This window comes from Phyllostomus discolor, chromosome 7 (genome assembly GCF_004126475.2).
Source record: "Phyllostomus discolor isolate MPI-MPIP mPhyDis1 chromosome 7, mPhyDis1.pri.v3, whole genome shotgun sequence".
In the NCBI taxonomy this organism is placed as follows: Eukaryota; Metazoa; Chordata; class Mammalia; order Chiroptera; family Phyllostomidae; genus Phyllostomus; species Phyllostomus discolor.
Window position 1 is genome coordinate 73,644,572 of NC_040909.2, and position 15,786 is coordinate 73,660,357.

At 37.6% G+C, this 15,786-nt stretch overlaps 1 protein-coding gene and 1 long non-coding RNA gene across 4 annotated transcripts in view; one reads left to right on the forward strand and one right to left on the reverse strand.

Moving 5' to 3' along the window:
• SPIDR (scaffold protein involved in DNA repair) overlaps positions 1 to 15,786 on the reverse strand; it is a 389,382-nt gene that overhangs the window by 197,411 nt on the left and 176,185 nt on the right. The window lies entirely within an intron of this gene.
• LOC118501680 lies at positions 790 to 14,252 on the forward strand. Its single transcript, XR_004904314.1, has 3 exons — positions 790 to 804; positions 8,479 to 8,481; positions 13,508 to 14,252. It is a non-coding gene; the product is annotated as an uncharacterized LOC118501680 (long non-coding RNA).

Here is a 15,786-nt window from a genome sequence, read left to right on the forward strand (position 1 = left end):
TCTTGTTAAGAACTCTCTGTGATTTTTGGACCTGTTTGTCTTTTTCCCTCCCCAGAATATGAAAGCTTACAGCCATTATTTCTTCATATATATACTCTATACTTTTTCCTTTCTTCTCCTGCCAGAATCCCTATAATGTAAATGTTAGACCTCTTGATGTTATTGCAGTGATATCTCATACTATCCTCATTCTGAGGAATATTTTTTTTTTCATTCTGCTGTTCTGATTGCAAGATTTCCATTATTCTGTCTTCCAGATCACTAATCTGTTCTTCCCTGTTAACTAATCTGATACCAATTGCTTGTAATGGATTATTCATTTCAGTTAGACTGCATCTCTGATTGATTATTCTATTTTCTAATTCTATGATGAAGTTCTGTCTGTGTTCCTCTATTCTACTTTCAAGTTTGGTGAGCATCCTTGATGATTTATTTGAATTCTTTAACAGGCAAATTACTTACCTTTGTTTCATTAGGGTTTTTGTCTGGGGGGTTTTCCTGTTCCTTCATTTGGGGCATATTCTCTCTTCAATTTTGTTTGACTTTCTCTGTTTGTCCTTATTAGCTAAATAAAGTAAGTCTCTCTCCCAATCTTAAAAAATTGGCATCTCATTAGACTGTGTGTCAAATGTAAAGGAGGAATTTTTGATAAAGTCTGGGCAGTGTGTGTAGGGACATTAGAAAATGTCAGGGAAGCACCTGGAGAAACCCTTCACCATAGCTTGGGTTAACTACTGGCAAGGGCAGCAACAATCACTGTCATTTCACTGAAGTTTTCTATACGTAAAATGTACATACAAAGAAGTGCACAAATACTACATGAATTCACTGAGTTTTCACAAGTGCATACACTTGTGGAAGCCAAGCAACTATCAAGATGTAAAACATTATCATCTCCAGAAAATTCCCTCAAGCCTACGTTCTTTTTACTATTAATCTTGGACTCCAAGAGCTACGTTACAATTTTCCATTTTTCACTTAGCATATATATACAAATCTCAAATTATATTCCTCTTTCCCAAGATCTCTCTTATAACTACAAACTGTAAATGAAATGCAATGACCAAACAGCATTATATCATACTTCACTCATTAATAACACTGTGATATTGTAACAAGAAAGTCACTCAGAAAATAATACCATCTAGTATACATTAAAGAGCAATGTCGCGTCAGAAGACAGTGCCAGTACATTGGTGATTCTTATGTCCTTCAAGAAACATATTGGCTGGCCTCAGATCCCTCACTGTCAATTATTTTGAATTAACATTCCAGTATCCTTAACTTTTGCTTTTATAACAAAGAATGGTAGCATTTACCAACACTTCATCAGAAAAGTACTGATGAGTTTAATAAAATTAGTCTTTAAGTTTCTAAGTTTTGACATCAAATGATCTAGTGAAAATGTGAGCACTACAGTTTTCTTCTGGAAAACCAGCACCATTCCTCAAAAAGATTAATCCCTTTTAATTAATCACAATTAAAGGATTGAAGAAGAATCCTAACTTCAGGAATCAGATAGTTGGACTCTACCTGTTAACTTTGCTGGCATGGATAAGTCACACTCTGAAATCTAAACTACGCCACATGGGGAAGCACACACAGGCTTCTTGGAGATCACCAAGAGCAGCAAGGATAGCAATCCAAGATTGAAGATTTTCAGTTTAGTGAATGAAGCTGTTCACCATTTTAATATTTGACATCACCTGCCAGCTAGCTACTAATACTGCCTGTCACAAAGAATGCTTGAAATTTCCTCTTTGTAAGAACTGGAGAGTTTCAAGTATAAACCTTAAATTTTAAACAGAAGGACACAGACTATTTTGTGTTGGAATGCAGGACATTTTCCCCCTTGGATTATTAGATTAGAACATACTCATCTAATCAAATATTTGATCCACATATTAAGGGACATAAATGTTTGTGTTGCAGATGCAACATTTAAGCAATTCTGTGAACACTATTTGATAACATTTCAGATAAAATAACTGCTCAAATCTCTTTCTAATCCTCTGCTTTCAATGTTTAATCCATCTTGCCTTGTCTTTGTATTCACCTTGAAATCTTCTGCACCTAGCACATTATGTGACACCAAGAAGGTGTCATTAATGGTGAATAGATGGCCCTGATTGGTGCGGCTCAGTTGGTTGGGTGTTGTCCCACAAAGCAAAAGGTTGCCAGTTTGATTCCCAGTTAGGGCATGTGCCTGGGTTGTAGGCGTGGTCTCAGATGGGATGTATGAGAGGCAACCAATCGATGTTTCTCTCACACATCAATGTGTCTCCCCCTCTCTTTTTTGCTCTCTCTCTAAAATAAATTTTAAATTCTTTGAAAAATAGGGAATGGATGCATTCTGATTTATTAGGCAGATTCAAAACAGGCGAATACTGTTAAAGCAAGGAAAGGAACTCTCCAAAATACTATTTTACTTTCTTCCATCCTCAGTCTCAAATGAAATGAATTCACTTTATGGTGGTGACTACTGCCTCTTTTTACTATGATTCACTTTACTATTCAAAAGCACAGTTTGAGAGGCAATGCTTCACAGTTTGAAATACCTTTAGCTTTCTGCCTTTAAAGCCAAGTAATTTAAATATGTATAATTTTTAAAACAGAGAAATGAGTGGTAAATACTAAAATATCACAACTTTCAGCATTATGGCCTTTAACTGTTTTACTAAATGCTGCTCAGTTCTTGATTGCTGCTCAGTTCTTCATTACATTATTTTATTATTTTAAATGGATAAATCTTAATTCCTCTAGATAATAGTTCTATTAGCTTTTTAAAACTTTCAACTATAATTTATACTGAATTCCTATAATTTATACTGGCAAACTGCCCTAGACTCCTTACATCCCTGGTCTGGGAAGAGCAGGTCAGCTTCAGGCCACTCTTTGGTTACTGCTCAGCACTAGAATTATATCGCCTGGGCAAGAAATCTTGGCAACAGAATCAGTGGCAGCTGTTACGGCTTTTTCTCCTTTTACTTGATGAGCAGAAGTCAGTTGTGTGCCATGCTGTGGAGCTCATTATAGTGTCACCTATTTATGACACTGTGCTAGAAGCTGCATCCACTGTGGTACAGCCAGGAGAAAATGGTCTCCTAATAGATCAGATAATTCCTAACAAAATAAAACAGAACAGTTCCACCTCACTTTAAAAATTTTAACTCACTGACTTTGTATCATGTTGGAATGAGATGAATGCCTCCCTAACTGAAATAATGAACAAAGAGAAAAAATTATCTAAAAGTTAAATTACCCTAGGGATGATCTCAATAAGCAGCTGCTTCTACTAACTAAAAATAACTTCAGATCAATTATTCAAAAATCAAAGATTCCTTATTTGTTAATCATTCCTTTACACAAATCATTTGGACATACATTTTATAGCTACTTAATCTTATAGCATCCATCTGACGTCACATGGCAATCATACTTCATCAGCACTTTGCTGTGATTTTCTTCTTAATAGAGGAATGAATGCTTGCTAATACTCAGAAATGTTACTATTTCGTGAAGTAGAACATCAAAAACTTCACCTCGAGTGGCTGTGTGTTTCGAGTGAGCCAAAAATATCTTTCCTGGGACAAATATGATTTTGCCACAGGTATTGCCCCTGGCACCTTCTACAGGCTGAATGTTTGTGTCCCCCTAAAATTTACATGTTACATCCTAATTCCCAATGTGATGGTATTTGAAGACTAGCTCTTTAGGGGATGACCAGTCAGTCATGAATGGGATTAGTGCCTTTTTAAAAGGGAACACAGAGAACTCCTTTAACCCTTCTGTTATATGAGGACACAGAGAGAAGGTGCTATGAACCAAAAAGTGGGTACTCACCAGACACTAAAATTGCTAGAAATTTATCCCGAACTTACCAGCCTCAAGGAATCTGAGGAATGGGGTTTTTTGTTGTTATTTATAAGACACCTAGTCTATGTTAATTTGTCATAGCAGCCCAAATGGACTAAGACAACATCCTCCTCGATTCAAGCACACATCTCTCTTAGGCTCCTCACTTTCATCAGCCTCAGCTCAACTGACTTTTAAAGCACAACTGGTTGATTTATGTTCAACCAAGAAATAAAAATATTCTGAAACTGTTTTCTCTGTTTTCGTTAAGGTGCCACTATCTATGTAGTTATAAAAGCCCAAAGAGTCAACCCCAAAAGTTAAATCTCTCTTTTAAGCTGCATGGGAATCAGTCACTTCTCCCCAATGCTACTGTCTCAATTACCTGGTCCTTCCACCTAGTCACTGCAAGAAGTGCGCTTGTCTTCAGGCTCACTACCACACCCCCAACTTATTCTTCACATTATTTCTGGTGGATTTTCTGAAACACAGACAATTATGTGCTCTGCTACCCCCTCTACTTTCCAGACCGAGTCTATACCTGGCACATAGTACAAGCCCTTCTGGCTGTGTATGCTGCTAGCTCTCCAGCACCATCCAGGGCCACAACCTTTTCTCTCCATTATCAGATTCCTTCCCTCTCCTCAAATGAGTTATTTTGCTCTCAAATCTTTTTACATACTGTCTCCAATCCCAGGAAGACCCTTCAACTCATCTTCCAGATCTCAGCAAAGCTCTACCTTCTTCAGGCTGCCTGCTTCAGGGTCTCTCCATGACTTCCTATGCTCCCTGTTTGTATCTCTATACATACACTGTTTCTTAACCCCCATGTTATAGCTGGCTGCTTACAGAACTATTACCACTAGTGGACAGGCTCCATTAAGTTATTGACTGTGTCCCTGGCACTTGGCACTCTAAAAGTATCTGTTGAATGAAACAAAAAATGAAAGTATGTCAGAGCAGAACTTGAAACTCATTGCTACCTAAAATTTATCAAGAGACAACTAGGAGAAATAATATATATCAAGAAGTAGCTTAAAAATTCGCTTTTACTTTTTCCTCTAGATAGCTTAAAAAGTACTGGCCAAGTTAATTAAATATATCAGGACCACATATTTAAAAAAATTACCTGTACTGTAGAAAGAATTACCAATCAATGTGAATCATTAAGTAGCTAATATTTATTGAGCATCTGCTATACACACACTGGGAGTAGACACTACATTTCATTAAGTTAAATATGTTTATGTTTATCTCTATTTCACTTATTTATGAAATGTTCAAAGACGATTAAAATAATCTCATGATAAGCGAAACAATAAATACTATAAAATCCACCATCTCACTGAAAGCCATCAGCTATTATGCAAGCAACTTTTGCAACAACAGACATTAAGAGAACTGATCCCATTAAACTGGTTTTTAAATTTGCTATACTATATTGTTTTCTTTTACACTATCGTTCTACCCTTATAAGAAAAATTTTCTAAAGTGTCACTGAAATGGTAGTGCTAAAGATGGTGGGTGACATAGGTAAACATGGCTCACCTCCTCGCATAACCACATCAAAATTACAACTATAAAATAGAACAACCATCATTCAGAACCATCAGAAATCAAGATGAATGGAAGTCTCACAAGTACAAAATTAAAGAAACCACATCCATTCAGAATGGTTGCAGTGGCAGAGACATGAAAAGGTCTGGTCCCACATCCACATGTGGCGGATAAAAAACAGGAAGGATATCTCGGGAGCAAGGAGTCCCAGTCCAACACCAGGTTCCCAAGCCCAGGGTCCCAGTGCCAGGAAGATAAGTCCTCATAATTTTTGGCTTCAAAACCAGCAGGAATTGAGTGGGTGGAAGAAACTTCTGGAGTCCCAAGCAGTTCCTATTAAAGAACCCACACATGGATTGACTCAGACTCACTCCCTCTTAGCTCCACCACTGGGGTAGCAGCTTAAAAGGCTCCAGAGGCATACAAGAAGGAAGGAAGGTGTATGGGCATCAAGGTGGGAGCTAGGGGACAGCTTTCCCCAGACAGAAAGGTGGCAGAGGCCACTGACCTTTTCTGAACCCTCCCACAACTGAGCCACAGAGCCACCAGGCAGGTGCCATATCTGAGACTCCATCAATCTGGCTAACACTGTTTGCTCTGCCCTGGATATCCCCTGAGACTCCATTCCACCCAACTTAAGGGCCCACCCAAACTGTTAACTATGACCTTGCCATACTAATGGCAGGTCTTGGCTCATGTTTCACAACTTCCTGAATCCTATCAAACAAGTAACTGCTGGCTTCAATGAGCCCCCAACACCCAGACCTCCAGTAAGTGGTGCCAGGCATAGCGCTACCAGCAGCCAACCAAGATTCAGTTTGGCTTTGCCTGGGAAACTCTAAGCATAAAGTAGCAGCCATCTCAGATTGCTTTATAGCTCATGCAAGGAAGCCCTGGGCAACCTTGACCTGAACCACCTGGGAAACCCCAGAGCTTGAGCACCCAGTGGACAGCACAGGCCAAGTCACAGTACCACCACCATGCACAAATGCCCCTGAATAACTGCTCCTTCACAGAAGATGGAGGTTGGTGGCCACTGGTCACAGCCAGTCTTTGTAGCTAACTGGCCTAGGTAAATCCCTCCCAGTGATCTGCCAACAGGAAGCAAGGCCCACCTACAAGAAGGTGCCATGTCTGGCAGCACACATGAAGGGCGCACCTCAAGTACCCAGCTTGGATGACAGGAGAGTCTGTGCCCCTAGACCCTACAAGGCACCTACTACATTAGGCTACACTATCAAGAAAAGGAGTCATAACAACTCTACCTAAATACATAGAAACAAACACAGGGAAGCTGCCAGAGGAGACAAAGAAACATGGCCCAAATGAAACAGATTAAAAACTCCAAAAAAAGAACTAAACAAATTGGAGATAAGCAATCTATCAGATGCAGAATTCAAAACACTGGTTATAAGGATCCTCAAGGAACTTAGTGAGGACCTCAGCAGCATAAAAAAGATCCAGTCAGAAGTGAAAGGAATATTAATTGAAATAAAGAACAATTTACAGGGAAACAGCAGTAGAGTGGATGAAGCCAAGAATCAAATCAATGATTTGGAACATAAGGAAACAAAAAACAACTAATCAGAAAAAATCAGAAAATGAAGAAAAAAGAATCTGAAAAAACCAAGATACTGTAAGTAGCCTCTGGGACAATTTCAAGTATTTCAACATTCCCATCACAGGGGTGCCAGAAGGAGAAGAGAAAGAGCAAGAAACTGGAAATCTATTTGAAAAAATAATGAAAGGAAACTTCCTTAACTTGGTGAAGGAAACAGACATCCAAGAGCAGAAAGCACAGAGGGTTCCAAACAAAATGGATGCAAATAGGCCCACTCCAAGGCACACCATAATTAAAGTGGCGGGGAGGATCCAAGATGGAGGCATAGGTGGTTGCACTGTACCTCCTTGCGCAACCAAAATTAAGGACAACAAGAATTTACAAACAAAAAACAACCAGAACAGAGAGAAATGAACCCAACGGAAGTCTGAATACCATACATCCAGTCAGGTAAGGAGGGGTAGAATCGGAGGCCTATGGAGAGGGGTCGAGGGGTACCGGCAGGAAAAATCGGTGGCTGGCAGACGCGGGCATGCAGGGTGCAGACCGCAGATGACAGCTGACAGACCAGTGGCAAATCCTGGGCTCGGGAGGCAAACAGCAGACCCAGTAAGGCGCGTAAGGCAGCTGGCTGTCCGCAGCCGCACATTTGCAGGCAGAACTTAGCAAAAATGGGCAGCGAGACACAGACCTTGCAACCTAGGGACCCAGCACCAGAAAACAAAGCCTGAAGGCACCAAAACACCTGTGGGAGCTGAGGCTGGGAGATTCTATCAGCCTCACAGGAGGCTCCTTGAAGAAACCCACAAAGTCTGAGAGAGTGCACAAGCCCACCTGCCGGGGAGCCAGCACCAGACAGGACCAATTTGCTTGTGAGAAGCGGCAAGGGAAACTGGAATCCTGGTGAGGGCAGAGCAGGCGCCAGTGTTCCCTCTCAGACCCCGCCCCCACATACAATATCACAACCCAGTGACTGAGGTGCCCCACCCCCGTGAACACCTAAGGCTCCGCCCCTCATATGTAACTGGCCCAACCAGACCAAAGGAAAAAAATAAAATAAAATAAAAAAGATGGCTCAAACAGAGTTAAAAGCCCCAGAGCCAATTTTTTTAAGCGACCAAGAAATAGCCAACCTATCAGATGCACAGTTCAAAGCACTGGTGATCAGGATGCTCACAGAATTGGTGGACTTTGGTCATAAAATCCATGAAAAAATGCAGATTACAATAAGTGAAATGAAGAAATAGCACACGGAACCAATAGTGACGGAAAGAAAACTGGGTTTCAAATCAATGGAATGGACCAGAAGGAGGAAAGGAACAACCAAACAGAAAAGAATGAAGAAACAAGAATTCAAAAAAATGAGGAGAGGCTTAGGGACCTCCAGGACACCTTTAAATGTTCCAATATCCGAAGGGGAAGAGGAAACACAACAAGTGGAAAAGTTATTTGAACAAATAATAAAGGAGAACTTCCCCAATATGGCAAGGGAAATAGACTTCCAGGAAGTCCAGGAGGCTCAGAGAGTCCCAAAGAGGTCGGACCCAAGGAGGAACACCCCAAGGCACATCATAATTACACTAGCCAAGATAAAAATGAAGGAGAGAATTCTAGAAGCAGCAAGAGATAAGGGGACAGTTACCTACAAAGGAGTTCCCATCAGAATGTCAGTTGATTTCTCAAAAGAGACCTTGCAGGCAAGAATGGGCTGGCAAGAAGTATTCCAAGTCATGAAAGGCAAGGACCTACGTCCAAGAATACTCTATCCAGAAAAGCTTTCATTTAGAATGGAAGGGGAGATAAAGTGCTTTTCAGGTAAGGCCAAGTTAAAGGAGTTCATCATCACCAACCCCTTATTATATGAAATGTTAAAGGGACTTATCTAAGAAAATGAAGATAAAAAATATGAACAGTAAAAAAAGACATCAAACTCACAGATAGTAACAAGCACACCTAAAACAAAAGCAAACTAAGCAAACTAAGCAAACAAAGAGAACAGAAGCGGAACCACAGAAATGGAGATCACATGGAGGGTTAGCAACAGGGAAGTGGGAGGAGGAGAGAGGGGGAAAAGATATAGAGAATAAGTAGCATAGACAATAGGTAGAAAATAGGGGGAGGGCAGGAATGGTGTGGGAAATGTAGAAGTGAAAGAACTTATGACACATGGACATGAACTAAAGGGGGGAATGTGGGTGGGGGGGCAGGGGGCAGGGGAGTGAAGGGGGAGAATGGGACAACTGTAATAGCATAATCAATAAAATATATTAAAAAATAATTAAAATGGCAAAGGTTAAAGATAAAGAGAGAATCTTAAAAGCAGCAAGAGAAAAGAAGTTAGTTACCCACAGGGAAAAGTTCCCATAAGACTGTCAGCTATTTCTGTAAAGAAACTTTGCAGGCTAGAAGGGACTTGGCAAGAAATATTCAAAGTCATGAAAAGCGGGGACTTATAACCAAGACTGCTCTACCCAGCAAAACTATCATTTAGAATAGAAGGGAGAATTAAGAGCTTCCCAGGCAAGAAGAAACTAAAGGAGGTTATCACCACCAAACCATTATTATATGAAATGTTAAATCAACTTATTAAAGAAAAATAAGATCAAAACCATAGACAGCAAAATGGCAAAAATACGTATCTATCAAGTGAATCTAAAAAACACACTAAGCAAGCAGGAAGAACAGAGACAGAATTATGGATATGGAGACCTCTACAATGGTTGCTAGATGGGAGAGGGCCATGGGGGATTGAGTAAAGAGGTGAAGGGATTAAGTACAAATTGGTGGTTACAGAATAACCATGGTGATGTACATTACAGAGTAGGAAATGGAGTAGCCCAAGAACTTATACGCATGACCCAGAGATATGAACAGTTGTATGGGGGCTGCCAGAGAAAGTGTCATTGCTGGGTGGAGGGGGGCAATAGGGGAAAAATTGGGATAACCGTAGTAGCATAATCAATAAAATATAATTAAAAAGAAAAAGAATTATTAGTGCTTTATGTGTACTCAATCTTTTGAATGCTGAGCTTGAGCCTTGGAATTGACTTACATCTCCTTTACCACTGCTTCTTTGCTTCTCTTGCATGTAGATTTGTACATTTGTTGAAATCTTGTATTTTTAAAGTCATTTACAATCCCTTTGGGGACAAGAGAGGATATTTAAACAAATGTGAACTGGTGACTTAAGTCCATGAAGAATCAAAAATTCTACAGGGGTAGAGGTAGTGATCCAGGAGTGACAAGTCACTGGGCAGGTAAGATATACAAGGAGTGAGATACCTGCCAGGAAAGAGAGACTGAAGGTAACAAGTTGAGAACTGGATAGACCACTGACTGGGCTTCCAACTTAGTATTTATAGTTCAACTTCAAATACCATTTTTTGAGCTGCTACTACTTACTGGCAACCTTTTGGGTGCTTACACATGGCATTTTCATAACCTCCTTGGATTGCTCTGTGTCACAGCTGTGGAAAAGAAGAATCTTGGCAATCAAACAGCTTGCCTGTGCATATTTAACATCCTGATTTTTTTCCAGCTTAGGTGGTTAACATAGTTGATCTTTGTACAATGCGGTCTTGACTACTCCTGTAGTCAAAAATCTTCACACAACTACTGTTAGCCCTCTGCACACGTGAATTTCCAACTGCGGAATTGACCACTGAACAACACAGGTTTGAACTGTGTGGATTAATTAGTTAAACTGTGTGATGCAATTTGACAGCACAGGTCACCTGAAAAAAATCTGTGATAAGCGGACCTGCACAATTCAAACAGCATTGTTCAAGGGTCAACAGTAGTGCTCTTAGAGTCTGACAGATATATGGGAATTTTCCCATACCTTTGGGACACTGATGGGTTTTGGTACACCCTCAAATAGTGGGAGTCACTAAGAACAAAGACAGCACCTTGGACAATCACAAAGGTTTGAGAGGTAGTTAAGAGCTCAAGCTGGTCTGATTTACAAGGTACATATCCTACAAGAGTCCAGTTTATTAAGACTGGGAGAAGTGGCTGTTTAATGCACAGAAACTAACACAGAGAGTCAATAAAAATAAAGAAAGCAAGGATATGTTCAAAACAAAAGTAAAAGATAAAATCTCTATAAACCAACCTTAATGAAAGGAGACAAGTGACTTATCCAACAGAGTTAAAAATAATTGTCCTATAGATACTCACTAAAGTCAAGAGAACATTGCATGATCAAGGTGAGAATATCAAAAATAGATAGAAATATAACAAGGTACCAAGCAGAAATTATAGAGATGAAGTATAGAATAATTAAATAGAAAAATTCATTAGCGGTTTTAAAACAATCAAGGTTGAACAGTAAAATAAATCAATGAACTCAAATATAGGGCAGTGGAATTCATTCAAACAGAGGAGAAAAAAAGAATGAAAAACTGAAAATATTTTGAGAGACTTATAGGACACCAGAAAGTAGACCAATATATGTGTAACAGGTGTCCCACAGAGAGAAAGAAAAATAAAACCAAAGAAATATTGATTGTAAACTTCCCTAACCTGGGGAAAGAGATATGCAGATGCACTAAGCCCAGAAGTTCCAAATGAGAACAATCTAAAGATGCAAAATGAGACACGTTATAATTAAACTATCAAAATTTAAAGAAGTAGGAAGAATCTTAAAAACAAGAGAATACAAGTGTGTTATGACAAGGGAAGCCCCATAAGTCTCTCAGTGGATTTTTCATCAAAAACCTAAAGGGTCAGAAGGGAGCAGATGATATATTCAGAGTGCGGAAAGATAGTAACTGTTGACAAAAACACTCTACCTGGCAAAGTTCTTCAGAAATGAAGGTGAGATAAAGAGTTTAACACATAAAAATAGCAGCATTTCATCATTAGACTGGCACTACAAGAAATGTTAAAGGGAGTTCATTAACTTGAAATGAACTCTAATCAGTAACATGAAAGTATAAAACTCACATATAAGATTAAATATATAGTTAGTTTAAAATGGTCTAAAATTGTAATGGTTGTGAATAAATTACTGATAATTCTAGCATAAAGGTGAAAAACAAAAGTATAAAAATAACTATGATTATAATGATCTGTAGTAGATACACAATAATATAAAATGTGAATTGCGAAATTAAAAGCAAAAATAGGGAGAAGTGTAAAAATTTCTAATTTTCAGAGTGTTTAAGCTAAGTACAATAGTTATCAACTTAAAATAGACTGTTAGAACTATGAGAGGTTTTATGTAAATGTCATGGTAACAACAAAATAAAAATGTATAGTAGACACACAAAAGGTAAAACAAAAGGAATCAAAATATACCACTACAGAACATCACTAAATCACAGAGAACCAGAAAGAAAAAAAAGAAAAGAAAAACAGTCTCACAATTTTAAAGAATGTAAGAGTAAGTCTACATCTATCAATAATAACTTTAAATTCAAGCAGATTAATTTCTGCAATGAAAAGACACAGGTGGAGATGGGTGGGACAGGAGGGCATGGTGGTGGGAAAATGGACACAACTGTACTTGAACAATAAAATACATATATACATGCTTTGTTACAGAAAAAAATAAATTTATTGAGATCAGAAAAAAAAAGACATAAAGTGGTTTACTGATTTTAAAAAGAGCCAATATCATGCTGCCTAAAAGAGACTCATTTCAGTTTTAAGGGCACACACAGACTAAGTGAAGGGATGGAAAAACATATTCCATGAAAATGGAAACCAGAACAAGCTGTATTTATGTCAGACAAAGTAGACTTTAAGACAAAAACTGTAAGAAAAAAACAAAGATGGTCTCATTATATAATGATAAAGAGATCAGTTCAGAAGGATATAAAAATTATAAACGCTTATGTACCTAACACAGAAGCACCTAGAGAAAAGAAGAAAATGTAATACACATGAAAAGAAATAGCAAGACAATAATAGTGAGGGACTTCAATACCCCACATTCAACATTGGAAGATCATCCTGACAGAAAATCAGAAAGAAACTACTGGACTTAGACACATTATATCAGGTGGACTTAACAGACATTTACAGAACATTCCACTTAAGAACAGCAGAACACATATTCTTTTGAAAAGCACATAGAATATTATCCAAAGTAGATCACAGTGTTTTGAAACTAGAAACCCATTACAGGAAGAAAACTGGAAAATTAACAAATATTTGAAGATTACAAAACATGTTCCCAACCAACCAATGGATCAAAGAAGAAATCAAAAGAGAAAAAAAAAATACCTGAGACGAATGAAAATGTAAACAACACACCAACACTAATAAAATACAGGAAAAGCCATTCTAAGAGGGAAATTCAATGTGATAAATGCCTACATTATAAAGACAAAGAAGTCAAAAAAATCCCCTAAGTTTAAGCCCAAAGTTATCATATTATTAAAGATAATAATAAAAATCACAGTGGTAACATATGATATAGAGACTAAAATGACAATAAAGATGATCAATGAAACTAAGAGCTGTTTTTTTTAAATATAAGATAAAAAGACAGACACAACAGTCAAACCTTTAACTACACATACAAAGAAGAGGATTCACATAAATTTTGTAAAATCAGATATAAAAGAAGAAGAACATTACAACTGATGCTATACAAATACAAAGCATCAATTTTAGTCCAACAAATTGAACAACCTAAAAATACAGATAAATTCTAGAAATGTACAACCAACTGAGGCTGGATCATGGACAGACAGAAAATATGAGCAGATTAATTAAGAGTAAAGGCAGTGATTTAGTAATCAAAACCTCACAGCAAACAAAAGTCCAGGAGCAGATCGCTTCAACAGTGAATTTTACCAAATACTTAAAGAATACCAAAACTTCACAACCTGTTCCAAAAAACAAGATGAGGAAACACTTCCAAACCCATTTTACAAAGCCAGAATTACCCTGATACAAAAAACAAACAAGAAGAATATCACAAGAAAAGAATATACAGGTTATTATCTCTGATAAACATAGGCAGAAAAATCCTTGACAAAATATTAGCAAACCAACTACAATAATACATTTAAAGGCTCATACACTATGTGGGATTGATTACAGGGATGCAAGGATAGTTTAAACATCTGAAAATCAGTTACTGTGGGATATTAAATTAACAAGATGAAAATGGAAAATCATATGATCATTTCAATAGATGCAGAAAATGCATTTGACAAAACTCAGTATATACTCATGATACAAACTCTTAACAAACTGGGTAGAGAAGGAACTTAACTCAGCATACTAAAGATCATGTATGACAATCTCACAGATGATACTATACTCAATATCATCTGTGGGATACTATTGAGATCAGAAAAAAAAAATAGATAAAGTGGCTTACTGCCTGAAAAGCTGCAAGCCTTTCCCTTAAGATCAGGAAAAACACAAGGATTGCCTATTCTTACTACTTTTATTCAACATAGTACTGAAAGTCATACTGAGAGCAATTTGGAAAGAAAAAGAAACAAAAAACATACAAACTGGAAAGGAAATAGAAAACACAGAAGATTCTACTCCATGCCCCCTGCCACAAAACCTGTTTGAACTAATGAACACATTCAGTGAAGTCGTAGCTTACAAAACCAATACACAAAAGTCGGTTAACATTTTTATACCCTAAAAACAACCATTCCAAAAGTGAAGTTAGAAAACAATCTTAAAAATCTCTTTGAAAGCATGAAAGATTCAAAGCAATCTGGAGAAAGAACCAAGCTGGATTTCAAACTATTGCAATAAAAACAAACAAATGGATCAATGGAATAGAACAGAAAGCCCAGAAATAAATCATATATACATGGTCAATTAACTTCTAGCTAAACAGTTGAGAATATACACTGGATAAATACCAGTCTCTTCAATACATGTTCCTGGGACAACTGTACAGCCAAATGCAAAAGAATGAAATAAGACTTCTATCTTATACCATATGAAAAAATAAGTCAAAGTGGAATAAAGATGAATGCAAGACCTAAAACCATAAAACGCCCAGAAGAAAACACAGATGGTAATTTCCTTTACATAGGCCTTGGTGATGGGTTTTGGATATGACACCAAAGGCAAAAATAACCAAGGAGGACTATATCAAACTAAAAAGCTTCTGCACAGCAAAGAACAACACCAGCACAAATGAAAGGGCAACCTACTGAATGGGAGAAAATGTTTGCAAATCATTTATCAGATAAGCAGTTAATTTCCAAAATACATACTAACAAACTCCTATGTGCCAATCAATGGATGACTAAAGATGTGTATGTAGTTACACATTATAGAAAAACACACTTATATACACATACATGTATACACATAATGGAGTCTCTTCAGCCATGAAAAAGAAGGAAATCTTCCATTTCTGACAATATGAATAGAACATTATACTCACACAGAGAGAGACAAATACTGCATGTTGTCGCTTGTATGTGGAATCTAAGAACAGTAAGTTAAACTCATAGAAACAGAGTAGAAAAGTGGTTGCTAGGGCTTTGGGGGGACACAGGGAGAGTTGTTAAAAGCAGGTAATTTTCAATTATTAAGATAAGTAAGTTCTGCAGATCTAATGGAAACTATCGTGACTACAGTTGATAAAACTGCAAAAAATTAAAATGTGCTCACAACAGAACTTAAATGTTCTCACCATCCCCCAAAGATAAATTACATGTGAGCTTTGAGGTGATGATATATTAAGTAACTAGATGAGGGGAAACTTTCACATTGTAGATCAATCACCATGATGTACACTTCAAATAACTGTCAATTTCTTTTGTCAATTATACCTCATTACTGCTGAAAAAAATCAGATGGTTAAAATGCTAACTCTC